Source organism: Hyaena hyaena, unplaced genomic scaffold (assembly GCF_003009895.1).
Source record: "Hyaena hyaena isolate Hyena2069 unplaced genomic scaffold, ASM300989v1 scaffold_21, whole genome shotgun sequence".
Classification (NCBI taxonomy): Eukaryota; Metazoa; Chordata; class Mammalia; order Carnivora; family Hyaenidae; genus Hyaena; species Hyaena hyaena.
The window spans coordinates 710,282-716,773 of NW_024080653.1; positions in this window are offsets into that span (position 1 = coordinate 710,282).

A 6,492-nucleotide genomic window follows, 5' to 3' on the forward strand; every position below is an offset into this window, starting at 1 on the left:
GCTTGGGATTCTCTCTCTTGCTTGGGATTCTCGTTCTGCTCCCACCCCCGGCCCAGGGTCTCTTTCTCAAAATAAATAAGTGTAAAAACTTAAAAAGAAAAAAGATAGTTTGAGAACACCTACACACAATCATGGATCCTCAGACCAATCTGGTGACATTGGCTTTTTTTTTTTTTTAACAGACAGTTAAGGGGATTGGAGTTTAAGGCCCTGCCCAAGGTCACACAGCCTGGAATAAAGCCCTGGGCCTCCGCTTTCCCCTACATCACCCCTTCCTGAGGGTCAGAAATCTGCACTTAGTCCTGGAAGCAAGGAAGGCTTCTTGGCAGAGGAGGGAAAGTGTGGCAAGGCAGGGCGGCCAGTCTGGGTGTGGTGGAGGCTGAGGGGCTGGCTAAGGGTAGCCTCAGGTTGGGTCCTCACAGCACACACAGGCTGCCTGAGCACCTGCAGCACCAGTTAGCCTCCTGCCCCTTTCTCTGCTGCTTCCTGCTCTCCCCTTGTCCAGCCCTCAGGGCTTGGCCTTCCTCAGGCTCAGCAGAATTCTGCCCTGTTCCCTCACTACGAGTGGCGAGTGTGGGGTCTCAGCCAGGGCCGTGGCTTCAGGGCCACCTTCACGCCCACAACCTGTCATCCTGGGTCCTCGGCTCAGATTTCTGTCCTGAGCTACAGGGGAAGATGCAATGCTGCCCCTAGACGTTTGCCCGCAGGCACCTCAAATTCCACTTGTCCAACCTTCCCGCCCCTCCTCTGCTCTCCCTATTTCATGGTTGCTAATCAGCAGCAGCTTAAGGATTCTGAGGGTCATCGCTATACCCCATGGTAGCGTGAGCCCCAACAGGTTTCCTCTCCCGTAATGCAAGTGCCTGAGGTGAGCTTTGATTGCTGATCTGCTTTCAGAGGGCGGATCTGGAATAATCTCGAGCCCCAGGGTCAGATTAGGACAGATGAAGAGACTGTTGCCTCCCAGCACTGAGGCTTTGAATTTTTTTATTTTTATTTATTTTTTATTTTTTTTTTAAAATTTTTTAATGTTTTATTTATTTCTAGGAGAGAGAGAGACAGCGTGAGCAGGGGAGGGTCAGAGAGAGAGGGAGTCACAGACTGAAACAGGCTCCAGGCTCTGAGCTGCCAGTCAGCACAGAGCCCGACGCGGGGCTCGAACCCACGAACCGCGAGATCATGACCTAAGCGAAAGTCGGACGCTTAACCGACTAAGCCACCCAGGCGCCCCAGCTTTGAATTTTTTTAATGTCTGTTTATTTTTGAGGAGGCGGGCAGAGAGAGAGGAAAGAGAAAGAAGATCCAAAGTAGGCTCTGAGCTGACAGCAGAGAGCCCGATGCGGGGCTCAAACTCACAAACCACAAGATCATGACCTGAGCTGAAGTCAGACGCTCAACCAAGTGAAGCACCCAGGCGCTCCTGAGGCTCCGTTGTTTCAAAGATCTTGGATGATTTGAGGGCGCCTGGGTGGCTCATTCGGTTAAGTATCTGACTCTTGATTTTGGCTCAGGTCATGATCCCAGGGTTTTGGGATTGAGCTGCATGTCAAGCCTGCACTAACAGAGCCTGCTTGGGATTCTCTCTCTCTCTCTCTGCCCCTCCCCCACTTGCTCTCTCTCTAAATATATAAATAAACTTAAAAAAAAGATCTTGGTTGATTTCGATGACAGACGATTTGGGTCACTTGTTTGTTCTCTTCCTGAGCTTTAAACTCCCACTCTTAGATTTTAAATTCACCGATGAAGAGTGAATTCTTGAAATCCTATGTCTTCCTCCTTGACCTCATTACAAGCAGAACCCCAGGCTCCTGCGCCCTCTCTCTCTCTCCCCTCATTGTGTGGCCCCAGGTTATGCTGGAATTTCCAGGTCCTGTAAGTAACAAATCTTTATTTCTTCAAAGCTTCCTGACGGTTATTGCCGAAGGCTACCTCGTAATCAAGGTAAGAAGCACAAGGGCTTGTCCAGCCACAGCACGGGGAATAGCGCACAACACCCCCCACTGTACCCCCCATGTCTGGGCAACCTGTCCTCCTAAATATGGCTAAGATCGCCCAGCTTCTCTCTGCTCTCTCTGCCAACCCCTTCTGTCACCAGGATAACGGCAATGGTCTTTTACACGTTAGTCCCCTTTCTCTACTGTCCAAGCCAAACAGGGCCACGGCTACTCCTCTGCTTAAAATCCGTTAGGGTACGTCCTCGTGAAACCTTGCACACGAGGGGCACTTGGAGGGCTCAGTCAGTAAAGCCATGAACTTGGGGTTCATGGGATCGAGCCCTGCGTCTGGCTCTATGCTGACAGCACGGCTCCTGCTTGGGATCTTCAGTTTCCCTCTCTCGGCCCTTCTGCTGGTGCTCTCTCTCTCCCTCTCGAAATAAATAAATAAACACTTATTTATTTATTTTTAATTTTTTTAATGTTTTATTTATTTCTGAGAGAGAGAGAGACACAGCATGAGCAGGGGAGGGTCAGAGAGAGAGGGAGATACAGAATCTGAAACAGGCTCCAGGCTCCGAGCTAGCTGTCAGCACAGAGCCCGACGTGGGGCTCGAACCCACGAACCGTGAGATCATGACCTGACCCGAAGTCGGACGCTTAACCGACAGAGCCACCCAGGCGTCCCAATAAACAAACATTTAAAGAAACAAAATAAACCTTGCCCGTGATTGTTCACTGAAGCATCGTTCATCAAAGTGGAGACCATCCCAAGTGTCCATGGGTACAAATGAAAAAACAGAATGTTGGGGCGCCTGGGTGGCTCAGTTGGTTAAAGTGTCCGACTTCGGCTCAGATCATGATCTCACGGTTCGTGGATTCGAGCCCTGCGTCAGGCTCTGTGCTGACAGCCAGCTCGGAGCCTGGAGCCTGTTTCAGATTCTGTATCTCCCTCTCTCTCTGACCCTCCCCTGCTCACGCTGTCTGTCGCTCTCTCAGAAACAAATAAAACATTAAAAAAAAACAACCCAGAATGTGGTGTATCCATACCATGAATGTTACAGCAGTGACAAGAAGTGAAACAGGGAGACACGCCGCCACGCGGATGAACCTTGAAAACCCTATGCTGTGCAAAAGAAGCCAGACACACAAGGCCACACATTATATGGCCCCATTTTTATGAAATGTCCAGCATCGGTAAACCCACTGAGGCAGAAAGCAGACTGGTGGTTACCAGGGACCCGGGGGCGGGTGGGGGGGTAGGGGGCGGGGTTGGGGGAATATGGGAAGTGACTGTTAATGGATACGTGGCTTCTTCTCGGGATGGTGACAATGTTCTAATTGCATAATTCTGTAAATAACACTCAACACTGCTGAATGGTCTACTTGTAAATGGGTAACAAACGAATTGTATCTCAATAATATCTCAATATCCTTAGAAAACCCCCCAATCCCCCAAGCACCCCAGGCTCCCCTCTCCAAGCTCTGGCCTGTGGCTCTGCCCCTGAGCCAGTATTCTGGGCCCCTGGCCTCCCTCCCTCCCTCCCTCCACTCAGCTTTTTCTGGAACTTGTCCTTGGTCCGAGGCTTCCTCCCTTCCTCTCCACAGAGCTGTCATCCTGTTCAGCTTTGAGCTGCTTCTGCCTAACCGTCTGGTCTTCCCCGACCTCTAGACATGTGGGAGCCACCGCTGAATGTCCCCCAAACTCCTACTCCCCTTAATAACACCGCTCCTCCCACGGAGTCGCTACATTTGGCTGCCTCCTCCTACAGACGGGAAGGTTGGGCTCACTGATCTCAATGGCCTTGTTCATAAGCAGCGTCTGGGACACAGTATCTTTAAGCCAGGTAACGAACACCATGGACACTCAGGATGTTTTCGGCGCTCTTCTAAAGGTGAGGGATGGCAGTGCCTGAGCTCCTGCCCGCACGAGCTTACAGTCCGCTGGTGGAGATGGGCAGAGAGAGTCCGCTCTCTGTTAAGAAACCCGGGAGCTCTACAGAAAAGCAGCGCCGTCAGGAACAGAAAGTGCTGGAGGCGAGGGGCTTACTAATTGTCCCTCGGGAGGGCTTCTCTGAGAGAGGACTCCTATTTGAGCAGAGGGCTGAACAAACCACAGGACAATCTCCATAGACACGTGCCCAGTGGCTGGACAAGGACACAAGAGGGAGGGTCAGAATAATCGAGAGAACTGGGCAGGCCGTGCCCTCCGGAGCTGTGAGCCCGGGGAGGGGAGCGTGGCCCCAGGGAGCGGGCAGAGTGGCTGGAGGGCTGTGTGGTGCTGGTCTGGGGGCGGCGGCAGGGCCGGTGTCGCGGTCTTGCTGCTTATTTGGATCGTCATCCCCGACCTCAGCGGTACAGCACGTCAAGTGCAGCAGGTGCGTCCAGCCAGCGGCGGGGAGGAGAGAACGTGGGGGGCCCCGGGGGCCAGTCAAGCCTAGAAGTGGCACAGAGCACATTCCAGGGCAATGTGGCATGGCCACACGGAACCAGCTGACTGACCGGCAGGCAGGAGAACCCGCTGGGCGTAACTTTCTAGGCCCTTGAACTACGCTGGCCACACCAGCCCCTTCCGGGTGATCCTGATTTGCTCCGGGCACCGGTGCATGTCTTCCTCAAACTCATGCTTCCCCGTGCCACTCCTCTCCAAGCCCGATGGAACCTTTGCGTCCGCTGCGAGACGGCCGTGGCTCGGTCTGTGTTGGAAGCTGGTTAGACCCCCCGGGAGTCGCTCCTCCTCGCAGGAGGCTGTCCAGGTTCCTATTTCCCAGCGTCCAGACACCAGTGCACACACTTCTAACACTGCACCTCCTGATGCTTCGGGGAAGGCCCGCTTGTCCCGAGTGGGGACCTAACACAGCCTCCTGCAGGAGCTGGCCCGCGTCCCATCTGCCCCCCACCACCCACCACGCACACACTGTGAAATCCTCTCATGCACTGGCTGGCGTACCAACGGGGAGCCCCTGCGGGGACTGCACAGGTAAGACGCAGACGCCCGAAGTGGGGTAGTTTCCAGTTTCGGGCTGAGAGCAGGGGTGGAAAGGGGAGGGTGCAAATGGGCTCCCCTCAGCCTCCAGCTAGAGGGACAGGTGACGCCAGTTCCAGAGTCAGAAGGCCACACCCCCCAGTAACCAAGTCAGCCATGGAAATTGCTTCCAGGAGTGCTCAACAGGCTCGAAAGGGAGTGGACAGAAGAGGGGGCACCTGGTGCCCTTGGATTCCCAAGCACAGGACAGGGCCCGGGGAGGAGCGAGCGCAAGGGCCAGGCTTGCACCCATTACGCTTCAGGGCACTTACACGAGCTCAGACCGAACATACCAGTTGTCATTCGGGAGGCCTACCAGACTCAGGAGAGCTACGGTGACCTGCTTTCCAAACCTGAGTGCTGGGTACATCTGACAAGGGGGTGGAATATTTAAAAGTAAGAAAATAAGACTGTCCATGGGGAGCCTGGGTGGCTCAGTCATTAAGCATCTGATTCAGCTCAGGTTATGATCTCATGGTTTGAGCCCGCTTCGAGTGAGCTCGAGCCCTGCTTTAGGGGAGGCTGCTTCTCTCTCTCTCTGCCCCTCGCTCACTTGCATCCTCTCTCTAAAAAATATATATGTAATAAAAAGAAAAATAACTGTCCTTGGAGATTTTTAAAAAATTTATTTCTGAGAGAGAGAGAGCAAGCGAGCAGGGGAGGGTCAGAGAAAGAGGGAGACACAGAATCTGAAACAGGCTCCAGGCTCTGAGCTGTCAGCACAGTCTGACGTGGGGCTTGAGCCCACGGACCATGAGATCGTGACCTGAGCCAAAGTCAGATGCTTAAACAACTGAGCCGGAGGTTTTTTTTAAGTTTATTTATTTTGAGAGAGAGAGAGAGAGTCAGTCCAAGCAGGGGAGAGCAGAGAGAGAATCTCTTTAGAACCCACAAACCGAGAGATCATGACCTAAGCTGAAGTCAGAAACTTGACTGACTGAGCCAACTAGGTGCCCCAGAATCAAGTTTTGAAAGGCTGTCTTAATAGATTTGGGGGGGCGGAATGGGGTGGCTCAGTTAGTTGAAAGTCTGACTTCAGCTCAAGTCATGATCTCACAGTTCAGGAGTTCAAACCCCTCATTGGGCTTGATGCTGTCAGCATGGAGCCCACTTCAGATCCTCTGTCCTCTGCACCCCTCAGCCCCCCCGTTTTTTTTTAAAGTAAGTTTTTACTTTTCTGTAAGTTTTTACTTTAGTTGGTTAACATACAGATTATATTAGTTTCAGGTAATACCTTTTTGGATGGGATACAATATGCCTTTTGAACTAGTGATGTCAAGAGTAATTGATAATTACTGGGGCGCCTGGGTGGCTCAGTCGGTTAAGCGTCTGACTTTCGCTTAGGTCATGATCTCGCGGTTCGTGGGTTTGGGCCCCACGTCGGGCTCTGTGCTGACTGCCAGCTCAGAGCCTGGAGCCTGTTTCAGTCTGTGACTCCCTCTCTCTGACCCTCCCCTGCTCACGCGGTCTCTCTGTCTCTCTCCTAGAAATAAATAAAACATTAAAAAAAAAAAAGAGTAATTGATAGAAAAT